Source organism: Brienomyrus brachyistius, chromosome 1, assembly GCF_023856365.1.
Source record: "Brienomyrus brachyistius isolate T26 chromosome 1, BBRACH_0.4, whole genome shotgun sequence".
NCBI classification, from domain to species: domain Eukaryota; kingdom Metazoa; phylum Chordata; class Actinopteri; order Osteoglossiformes; family Mormyridae; genus Brienomyrus; species Brienomyrus brachyistius.
Window position 1 is genome coordinate 883,369 of NC_064533.1, and position 12,188 is coordinate 895,556.

General features: G+C 54.2%; 1 pseudogene; it reads right to left on the reverse strand.

Moving 5' to 3' along the window:
• The window catches only part of LOC125731441 (forkhead box protein P2-like), a 112,410-nt pseudogene that overhangs the window by 37,484 nt on the left and 62,738 nt on the right, over positions 1–12,188 (reverse strand).

A 12,188-nucleotide genomic window follows, 5' to 3' on the forward strand; every position in this document is an offset into this window, starting at 1 on the left:
GGGCGGGAGCACGGTAACAGGTTTGTGGGCGGGGAGTACGGTAACAGGTGTGTGGGTGGGGGTGGAAGTACGATAACCAAGTGTGCGGGAGGAGGTGGGTGGGGGCGGGAGTACGGTAACAAGTGTGCGGGAGGAGGTGGGGTGGGGGCGGGAGCACGGTAATAGGTGTGTGGGTGGGAGTACGGTAACAGGTGTGTGGGAGGAGGAGGGGTGGGGGCGGGAGCACGATAACAGGTTTGTGGGTGGGGGCGGGAGTACGGTAACAGGTGTGTGGGAGGAGGAGGGGTGGGGGCGGGAGCACGATAACAGGTTTGTGGGTGGGGGCGGGGAGTGCGGTAACAGGTGTGTGGGAGGAGGAGAGGTGGGGGCGGGAGCACGATAACAGGTTTGTGGGTGGGGGCGGGAGTACGGTAACAGGTGTGTGGGAGGAGGAGGGGTGGGGGCGGGAGCACGATAACAGGTTTGTGGGGTGGGGGCGGGGGAGTACGGTAACAGGTGTGTGGGAGGAGGCGGGGTGGGGGCGGGAGCACGATAACAGGTTTGTGGAAGGAGGTGGGGTGGGGGCAGGAGTACGGTAACAGGTGTGTGGAAGGAGGAGGGGTGGGGCGGGGAGTACGGTAACAGGTGTGCGGGAGGCGGAGGGGTGGGGCGGGAGTACGGTAACAGGTTTGTGGAAGGAGGTGGGGTGGGGGCAGGAGTACGGTAACAGGTGTGTGGAAGGAGGTGGGGTGGGGCGGGAGTACGGTAACAGGTTTGTGGCAGGAGGTGGGGTGGGGGCAGGAGTACGGTAACAGGTGTGTGGAAGGAGGTGGGGGTGGGGGCAGGAGTACGGTAACAGGTGTGTGGAAGGAGGTGGGGTGGGGGGCAGGAGTACGGTAACAGGTGTGTGGAAGGAGGTGGGGTGGGGGTAGGAGTACGGTAACAGGTGTGTGGAAGGAGGCGGGGTGGGGGCGGGAGTACGGTAACAGGTGTGTGGAAGGAGGTGGGGTGGGGCGGGAGTACGGTAACAGGTGTGTGGAACGGAGGAGGGGTGGGGCGGGAGTACGGTAACAGGTGTGCGGGAGGAGGCGGGGTGGGGGCGGGAGTACGGTAACAGGTGTGTGGAAGGAGGAGGGGTGGGGGGGCGGAGTACGGTAACAGGTGTGCGGGAGGAGGCGGGGTGGGGGCAGGAGTACGGTACAGGTGTGTGGGAGGAGGTGGGGTGGGGGCAGGAGTACGGTAACAGGTGTGTGGAAGGAGGAGGGGTGGGGGCGGGAGCACGGGTAACAGGTGTGCGGGAGGAGGATGGGTGGGGTGGGGGAGGGGGTGGGAAGTACGTAACAGTGTGTGGGAGGAGGTGGGGTGGGGGCAGGAGTACGGTAACAGGTGTGTGGAAGGAGGAGGGGTGGGGGGCGGGAGCACGGTACCAGGTTTGTGGGCGGGAGTACGGTAACAGTGTGTGGGTGGGGGTGGAGAAGTACGATAACAAGTGTGCGGGAGGAGGTGGGGTGGGGGCGGGAGTACGGTAACAAGTGGGGCGGGAGGAGGTGGGGTGGGGGGGGGCGGGGAGCACGGTAATAGGTGTGTGGGTGGGAGTACGGTAACAGGTGTGTGGGAGGAGGGGGTGGGGGCGGGAGCTCGATAACAGGTTTGTGGGTGGGGGCGGGAGTACGGTAACAGGTGTGTGGGAGGAGGAGGGGTGGGGGCGGGGAGCACGATAACAGGTTTGTGGGTGGGGGCGGGAGTGCGGTAACAGGTGTGTGGGAGGAGGAGAGGTGGGGGGCGGGAGCACGATAACAGGTTTGTGGGTGGGGGCGGGAGTACGGTAACAGGTGTGTGGGAGGAGGAGGGGTTGGGGGCGGGAGCACGATAACAGGTTTGTGGGTGGGGGCGGGAGTACGGTAACAGGTGTGTGGGAGGAGGCGGGGTGGGGGCGGGAGCACGATAACAGGTTTGTGGAAGGAGGTGGGGTGGGGGCAGGAGTACGGTAACAGGTGTGTGGAAGGAGGAGGGGTGGGGCGGGAGTACGGTAACAGGTGTGCGGGAGGAGGAGGGGTGGGGCGGGAGTACGGTAACAGGTTTGTGGAAGGAGGTGGGGATGGGGGGCAGGAGTACGGTAACAGGTGTGTGGAAGGAGGTGGGGTGGGGCGGGAGTACGGTAACAGGTTTGTGGAAGGAGGTGGGGTGGGGGCAGGAGTACGGTAACAGGTGTGTGGAAGGAGGTGGGGTGGGGGCAGGAGTACGGTAACAGGTGTGTGGAAGGAGGTGGGGTGGGGGCAGGAGTACGGTAACAGGTGTGTGGAAGGAGGTGGGGTGGGGGTAGGAGTACGGTAACAGGTGTGTGGAAGGAGGAGGGGTGGGGCGGGAGTACCGGTAACAGGTGTGTGGAAGGAGGTGGGGTGGGGGCGGGGAGTACGGTAACAGGTGTGTGGGAAGGAGAGGGTGGGGGCGGGCGTACGGTAACAGGTGTGCGGGAGGAGGCGGGGTGGGGGCAGGAGTACGGTAACAGGTGTGTGGGAGGAGGTGGGGTGGGGGCGGGAGTACGGTAACAGGTGTGTGGAAGGAGGAGGGGTGGGGCGGGAGTACGGTAACAGGTGTGTGGGAGGAGGTGGGGTGGGGGCAGGCGTACGGTAACAGGTGTGTGGGAGGAGGTGGGGTGGGGGCGGGAGTACCGGTAACAGGTGTGTGGGAGGAGGTGGGGTGGGGGGCAGGAGTACGGTAACAGGTGTGTGGGAGGAGGTGGGGTGGGGGCGGGAGTACGGTACCAGGTGTGTGGGAGGAGGTGGGTGGGGGCGGGAGTACGGTAACAGGTGTGTGGGAGGAGGTGGGGTGGGGGCGGGAGTACGGTACCAGGTGTGCGGGAGGAGGGTGGGGTGGGGGGCGGGAGCACGGTAACAGGTGTGTGGAAGGAGGAGGGGTGGGGCGGGAGTACGGTAACAGGGTGTGCGGGAGGAGGCGGGGTGGGGGCAGGAGTACGGTAACAGGTGTGCGGGAGGAGGTGGGGTGGGGGCGGGAGCACGGTAACAGGTTTGTGGGCGGGAGTACGGTAACAGGTGTGTAGGAGGAGGAGGGGTGGGGGCGGGAGTACGGTAACAGGTGTGTGGGAGGAGGCGGGGTGGGGGCGGGAGCACGATAACAGGTTTGTGGGTGGGGGTGGAAGTACGATAACAAGTGTGCGGGAGGAGGTGGGGTGGGGGCGGGAGTACGGTAACAGGTGTGCGGGAGGAGGTGGGGTGGGGGCGGGAGTACGGTAACAGGTTTGTGGGAGGAGGTGGGGTGGGGGCGGGAGTACGCGATAACCAGTGTGCGGGAGGAGGTGGGGTGGGGGCGGGAGTACGGTAACAGGTGTGCGGGAGGAGGTGGGGTGGGGGCGGGAGTACGGTAACAGGTTTGTGGGTGGGGGTGGAAGTACGGTAACAGGTATGTGGGAGGAGGTGGGGTGGGGGCGGGAGTACGGTAACAGGTGTGTGGGAGGAGGTGGGTGGGGGCGGGAGCACGGTAACAGGTTTGTGGGTGGGGGCGGGAGTACCGGTAACAGGTATGTGGAGGAGGATGGGGTGGGGGGGGCGGGAGTACGGTAACAAGTGTGCGGGAGGAGGTGGGGTGGGGGCGGGAGTACGGTAACAGGTATGTGGGAGGAGGTGGGGGGGGGGCGGGAGTCCGGTAACAGGTATGTGGGAGGAGGTGGGGTGGGGGCGGGAGTACGGTAACAGGTGTGTCGGAGAAGGCGGGGTGGGGGCGGGAGCACGGTAACAGATGTGTGGGAGGAGGAGGGGTGGGGGCGGGAGCACGATAACAGGTTTGTGGGTGGGGGTGGAAGTACGGTAACAGGTATGTGGGAGGAGGTGGGGTGGGGGCGGGAGTACGGTAACAGGTATGTGGGAGGAGGTGGGGGTGGGGGCGGGAGTACGGTAACAGGTGTGCGGGAGGAGGTGAGGTGGGGTGGGAGTACGGTAACAGGTGTGCGGGGAGGAGGTGAGGTGGGTGGGAGTACGGTAACAGGTGTGCGGGAGGAGGTGGGGTGGGGGCGGGAGTACGGTAACAGGTGTGCGGGAGGAGGTGAGGTGGGGTGGGAGTACGGTAACAGGTGTGCGGGAGGAGGTGGGGTGGGGGCGGGAGTACGGTAACAGGTTTGCGGGAGGAGCGAGGTGGGGTGGGAGTCCGGTAACAGGTGTGCGGGCGGAGGTGAGGTGGGGTGGGAGTACGGTAACAGGTGTGCGGGAGGAGGTGGGGTGGGGGCGGGAGTACGGTAACAGGTGTGCGGGAGGAGCGAGGTGGGGTGGGAGTACGGTAACAGGTGTGCGGGAGGAGGCGAGGACTCTGTACCTGCTGCAGCATGACCGTTTGCTGCTGCTGGAGAAGGGCCTGCAGCTGCTGGGGGGACAGCACCTGTTGCTGGAGAAGCTGCTGCATCTGCTGCGGGGTGATAACCTGGGGACTCATCATGGCCGTCGCTGCTGGCACCTGCCCATAGAACACAGACCTCAGCATCGGCCTGTGGGGAAGTGGAGGGACGAGACGGCAGCTCCTGATTGGAGGAGGGTAGACTGCCTGAGAATTCCATTCTTCACAGTGTTATAAATGGCATAAGGTGGCATTGAGCATATGGGCGCGTCTTTAGTTACAATCAGGAGCAGATGTAAGAGCACCAATTAAATGCTAGGAAATAAACAGCAGATTCAAAAGGCTGATTAAGAAAAGACAAGGTTAACTATCTCGACTCGGCTGGAGTATTGAGACACCAGGAATGGCAATGTTTACAGGAAGAAGCCCTAACAGCCTCTGCTAACAACAAGGCCGAAGCCTGTGTGTTTTAATCTCACGGCACAGCCAGAGGCGTAGTTATTCTGTGACGATTCATTTTTAAAAACAAATTTCTGTTTTGAGAAGTTACAAGCATCATGCAGCCTGAGAACTTTGTCAAAACAAGACAAACATACATTCCTCTTCAAACATCCACTACTCAAGAACAGCGGATCGATAGAGCGAGCTGTCAGGATCCCACACTATCCGTTTGGATATCCTTCACACACTAACAAGAGGAATAGGCAGCTTGGCACTCATGGATAGTGTTGGGCCTATTGCATTGTTTAGGAGGTACTAAGGAAAGGCCTCCAGTTTGGACAGGAAGACATGACACACTGTTTCACTCCCAGCATGCCTCACTCTCTCTGTCTATCTAGTAATATAATTTAATATATATACATTGCAACTGGTACCAGTAAAGAACCACCCACACATTGCTGATGTAGGGACAATGAACGTGGCGGATGGTCCACTAGTGGTTTGTAATGGGCGGCCAAGCCCAAGCCATGACAAACCTGCCATGTACTACAGAAGTACAAATCATGAAAAAATTCAGTCGCTACTTGAGAAAAGATGCGTCACGATTCATTAATAATCAACAAACATGAGATCAGTGTTCCACTTGTGTTATTCATTATTTGTTCATTCAGTGGTTCCTTCAGTAGTTCACAAAGGTTTATAGAATCAACAGATATAGTAAGAAATATTTGAGATATGTTTGAGATAAAACATGCCTCACGATTAATTAATGAAGTAACATGAGATCAGTATGTAACTAAGACTTAGGTTGTGGTTAATTAATATATAACTAATAGCATAATATTACGTTATTTGTGCCCCGTCAAGTAAAGTATTAGCTAACATTAGATTTCCCACTGAGGATCAGGAACCAAGATCTTTGTTCCGAGTTCCTGGGCCATCTCAACTAGGAACTTTTGTGGTTCCTGGTCACTTTCGTGTATCGGTTTCCCACCACACGACTGGAACTATGACCTTTATATTAAATAAGCACGAGTGACACAAGAAGCTTGTAGGTTAAATGCCACACGTAATTCCCTACAAAACTGCACCGCCACACCAGCACAATGTAGGGTGTTATTGGGGATTGATCGTGACCAAAACAGGATACAGCCTTTTATTTACATTTTATTTATATGACCCATGACATGTTTATAATTCATGACTAATCCTGTCCAGCAGATCGATTGCTATGTTAAGCGCTGGTAAGTTTCACTGCCGACACCAGTGATACAGGACAAAATGTACATGTTGGTTATCGACCAAATTTTCTGATGCAGAAATATAGAGATGCAAACAAAAAGGTGCATTGAATGTAACCGAGGTCCTGCTCATTTTGGCTCTGTGGTGGACAGACGACTGCATTCTCATTCACTTATAATATGAATTACATTCATACAAGTCATGCTTTCACTCTTTATCTGGACCCTCACCCTGCACTGTGCTGGCTTCCTTCTACCACACTGGCGAGAAAACAAGAAGGAACATTTTAATCGTTGCTTTTTAATAATATTTTATCTGCAAATAATTTACATGCATGTTTCACCATAGTTCTTTACTCATGTTTCTGTTCACCTACTTATTACCATCTGCATATGATATATGATATATTCATATGACATACTCATATGATATACTTATTAAGTTAGTAGTTGTATGTGGTATCATGTTTTGCCTATTTTTGTCCTTTTGTGTAGATTTATGCTGTGCCACCGGTAATTACAAACAATCTTCTCCAGGCTAATAACAGTATTCAGATTCTGTACATCTGACCAGGCGCTGCACCCATCACCAACTACTTACTATTAAACCACCAGGCCCCCTGTTCTTGTAAGGCTGCCTGGTTTTAATGGACTTCTCGACATCATATGGAGAACATGGAAAGTCTCAGATGCTGTCAATTAAACTTTTATTCTTTCAGATTTGTTGGGGGCAGTGTGTGTCTCAGCAGGTTAGGTTACTGAGCCTGTGATCAGAAGGTTGCTGGTTCAAATCCCCAGGTTGGGGACCCTGGCAGCGTCGCTGGTCTCTGAACAGGTTTCCATATCATTTTAATACCCAGCTACAGCACAAGGTAAATCTCACGGCTGGAAATTTCAGGATGGACAGACCGCAGGAGAGCCACCTGTGCAAATCCGGCACTCACGTTGGGAGCAGAACTTCAAAAGTGCTCAGAATAATATTAGTTTCAGGCCAAGGGAGGCTGGCCCAGTCGAAGAACAGAATGCCCCACACAAAAGCGGCACACACGTCTTTTGTGCTTTCAAAAGCTTTTCAGCAGCGCATTGGACAATAATTGTATCTCCTTCCTTGTCTGCATGTGCGAACACACACATACACACACACACACATACAGACACAGACAAAGCAGAAATGGCAGATGCTTTGGGCCTTTAATTGCGACACCCGGAAAGTGCTAATTCCAGCATTTAACTGCCTGCTTTTCTGCCTTGAAAAGATGAAAGCGGATATGTACAGTGATTGCACTCCTCTTTTTCTTCACTGACAACCCATAAATTTAATTTTACACACTCACTCGTTTACATTTTCAAGTATATGACATGATAATTGCTGGAATGGACCCCCCCACACACATCAATGGTGGGCCTGCAGGGACTTGATTGACAGCTGTGTGGAGGAAGCAGAGACGAAGGCTGAATTGTGGATTGTTGTCGTTCTCCACGGATGCGAGTGTAGTGGGAAGATGCGACATTAATAAATGTTTATGGGCAGACGAAAACATTCGTAATCAATGGACAGCCTTTTTGGCACAGCCTCCGGCTCCTGCTCTGATACTTCCAGAACAATCCCCCCTTGTAATGTGAGAAATGCCCATCAGCAAATGAAAAAAAAGACGACGGTAAATGGCTTAATGAGCTTCTTCAGAATATCAGACGTGCGGCAAAGTTGAGTGGATTGCTGGAGACATTAATTATATTATGGAAAACGTGAGGAAGAGGCAGTGGTCTCATCACCTGCTATAATAAGAAATATGAAATGCACACAATGAAGCAAGTGTCTTAAGCTGACCAGCTACTCAGTGATGAGCTATTTAATCAAGCTTGGAGGGGGAGGCCCTCCGCTTGGCATATGGACATGGCCCAGCACTCAGAGCACGGCAGGGACTTCAGGATCAGTAGGGTTCTCAGCGATGCTGTGAGACAGATGACTGATTCTGGGGGAGTGGTTCCCGGTAATGTTATCAGACAGGTGACTGGTGCTGGGGGAGCGGTTCCCGGTGATGTTCCTGGTGATGTTATCAGACAGGTGACTGATGCTGGGGGAGCGGTTCCCGGTGATGTTATCAGACAGGTGACTGGTGCTGAGGGAGCGGTTCCCGGTGATGTTCCTGGTGATGTTATCAGACAGGTGACTGATGCTGGGGGAGGGGTTCCCGGTGATGTTATCAGACAGGTGACTGATGCTGGTGAAGCAGTTCCCGGTGATATTATCGGACAGGTGACTGATGCTGGGGGAGCGGTTCCTGGTGATGTTATCAGACAGGTGACTGATGCTGGGGGAGCGGTTCCTGGTGATGTTATCAGACAGGTGACTGATGTTGGGGGAGTGGTTCCTGGTGATGTTATCAGAGAGGTGACTGATGCTGGGGCAGTGGTTCCTGATGATGTTATCAGACAGGTGACCGATGCTGGGGGAGGGGTTCCCGGTGATGTTATGAGACAGGTGACTGATGCTGAGGGAGGGGTTCCCGGTGATGTTATCAGACAGGTGACTGATGCTGGGGGAGCGGTTCCCGGTGATGTTATCAGACAGGTGACTGATGCTGGGGAAGCAGTTCCCGGTGATGTTATCAGACAGGTGACTGATGCTGGGGGAGCGGTTCCTGGTGATGTTATCAGACAGGTGACTGATGCTGGGGGAGTGGTTCCCGGTGATGTTATCAGACAGGTGACTGATGTTGGGGGAGTGGTTCCTGGTGATGTTATCAGAGAGGTGACTGATGTTGGGGGAGTGGTTCCTGATGATGTTATCAGACAGGTGACTGATGTTGGGGGAGTGGTTCCTGGTGATGTTATCAGAGAGGTGACTGATGCTGGGGCAGTGGTTCCTGATGATGTTATCAGACAGGTGACCGATGCTGGGGGAGGGGTTCCCGGTGATGTTATGAGACAGGTGACTGATGCTGAGGGAGGGGTTCCCGGTGATGTTATCAGACAGGTGACTGATGCTGGGGGAGCGGTTCCCGGTGATGTTATCAGACAGGTGACTGATGCTGGGGAAGCAGTTCCCGGTGATGTTATCAGACAGGTGACTGATGCTGGGGGAGCGGTTCCCGGTGATGTTATCAGACAGGTGACTGATGCTGGGGGAGCGGTTCCCGGTGATGTTATCAGACAGGTGACTGATGCTGGGGGAGCGGTTCCCGGTGATGTTATCAGACAGGTGACTGATGCTGGGGGAGCGGTTCCCGGTGATGTTATCAGACAGGTGACTGGTGCTGGGGGAGCGGTTCCCGGTGATGTTCCTGGTGATGTTATCAGACAGGTGACTGAAGCTGGGGGAGCGGTTCCCGGTGATGTTATCAGACAGGTGACTGATACTGGGTGAGGGGTTCCCGGTGATGTTATCAGACAGGTGACTGATGCTGGGGGAGGGGTTCCCAGTGATGTTATCAGACAAGTGACTGATGCTGGGGGAGGGCTTCCTGGTGATGTTATCAGACAGGTGTCTGAAGCTGGGGGAGCGGTTCCCGGTGATGTTATCAGACAGGTGACTGATGCTAGTCAAGCTGCCATCCTTGTTATCAGACAGGTGACTGATGCTGGGGGAAGGGTTCCAGGTGATATTATCAGACAGGTGACTGATGCTGAGGGAGGGGTTCCCGGTGATGTTATCAGACAGGTGACTGATGCTGGGGGAGGGGTTCCCGGTGATGTTATCAGACAGGTGACTGATGCTGGGGAAGCAGTTCCCGGTGATGTTATCAGACAGGTGACTGATGCTGGGGGAGCGGTTCCAGGTGATGTTATCAGACAGGTGACTGATGCTGGGGGAGCGGTTCCCGGTGATGTTATCAGACAGGTGACTGATGCTGGGGGAGCGGTTCCCGGTGATGTTATCAGACAGGTGACTGATGCTGGGGGAGCGGTTCCCGGTGATGTTATCAGACAGGTGACTGATGCTGGGGGAGGGGTTCCCGGTGATGTTATCAGACAGGTGACTGATGCTGGGGGAGTGGATCCCGGTGATGTTATCAGACAGGTGACTGATGCTGGGGGAGGGGTTCCCGGTGATGTTATCAGACAGGTGACTGATGCTGGGGAAGCAGTTCCCGGTGATGTTATCAGACAGGTGACTGATGCTGGGGGAGCGGTTCCCGGTGATGTTATCAGACAGGTGACTGATGCTGGGGGAGCAGTTCCCGGTGATGTTATCAGACAGGTGACTGATGCTGGGGGAGCGGTTCCCGGTGATGTTATCAGACAGGTAACTGATGCTAGGAGAGGGGGTCCCGGTGATGTTATCAGACAGGTGACTGATGCTGGGGGAGCGGTTCCCGGTGATGTTATCAGACAGGTAACTGATGCTAGGAGAGGGGGTCCCGGTGATGTTATCAGACAGGTGACTGATGCTGGGGGAAGGGTTCCCGTTCACATCAGACAGATGACTGATGCTGGGGGAGGGGTTCCCGGTGATATTATCGGACAGGTGACTGATGCTGGGGGAGCGGTTCCTGGTGATGTTATCAGACAGGTGACTGATGCTGGGGGAGCGGTTCCTGGTGATGTTATCAGACAGGTGACTGATGTTGGGGGAGTGGTTCCTGGTGATGTTATCAGAGAGGTGACTGATGCTGGGGGAGTGGTTCCTGATGATGTTATCAGACAGGTGACCGATGCTGGGGGAGGGGTTCCCGGTGATGTTATCAGACAGGTGACTGATGCTGAGGGAGGGGTTCCCGGTGATGTTATCAGACAGGTGACTGATGCTGGGGGAGCGGTTCCTGGTGATGTTATCAGACAGGTGACTGATGCTGGGGGAGCGGTTCCCGGTGATGTTATCAGACAAGTGACTGATGCTGAGGGAGGGGTTCCCTGTGATGTTATCAGACAAGTGACTGATGCTGAGGGAGGGGTTCCCTGTGATGTTATCAGGCAGGTGACTGATGCTGGGGAAGGGGTTCCCGGTGACATATTCAGACAAGTGACTGATACTGGGGGAGGGGTTTGCAGTGATGTTGTAAGACAGGTACATCCTTGTGGGAAGGGATCGTCATGAAGTTTTCAGCAAGGTGACTTACATTTATGTTAAATCAGTGCTCTGAAATTGTTTGATTTAACCGTCAGGCTCATTACATTGTTAGTACCGATGAAGTTTGATATGTATTTGACTGGGGTGAGGTGTTATGTGAAAGGCATATCTCTTACTGCAAAGAGTACTGGAGAATTTAGCGAAATCAGAGGAGATCGGATAGACGGGCCGGGAGGTGGAGCTGCTGCTGTTTCTTGGTATAAAAATTGGTAACTTGCAGGGAGTATCCTGATGTTCCCAGATCATGAGTGAGAAGGATGGCAGCTTGACCAGGTATCACATTCTGTGGGAGCAGAATCAAACAGATCACCTTCTCCATCCAGAGACAGGCTGGACGAGCCAAGCAAAGGAGACCATAAGTCCTGGTTCTGAAGTGGCTGTGGTCCACATCTCACCCTCGGGTGCCAGTTTAAATGGCCAGTTTGGAGAGTCAAAAGATTGAAGATACGCAGTGTTGGATTCCATTAGACCCATTGTCATTAATTACAATCTGGTACTGATTATTTATTTCTGAGCTAGCTAAGGGCAGTGCGCAAAAGCCAGACAAGCAGAGATCCTATCCCATACTATAAAGCATGCAGGTCCGCTTCATCTCTGTGGGCCCCCCTGCTGCTTCTACTGAGCAGCTCATGGGGACACTCTGCCCTGCCCCGCAGCCTCCCCAAACACAGGACACGCCCTGCACTGTACATTCTGCCAAAAGTGAAAAGCAGCTCTCTCTAGGTGAGGCCGTATCTGCCATGATGAAGCGCTCAGTACATGCAGAGATGCCACCACAATGGAGACATTAGTAAATGTGATCAAATAAATTTAAATATACAATAAAAGATGACTCAAGAAACAAGGTAAAATGATTCAATTTAAAAATGATTAAAGGCCTTTTCTCCCCTATATACCATTCAGATGGAGTGTGAGGGCTTGTCAAGGACGGCGTAAAATAGAGATGCTAGCTTTAAAATAAAGAAAAGACTTAATGAAAGGACCTGATAAAAGTGAGTATCCTTCTAATGCACAGCAAAGTGACATGAGTGAAGTTTAACGGGGGAAACTTTTAATTAGCAGCATAATTACATGCATCTTGTGGTTTTTAGTGGAAGGTCACGGAAATTGCT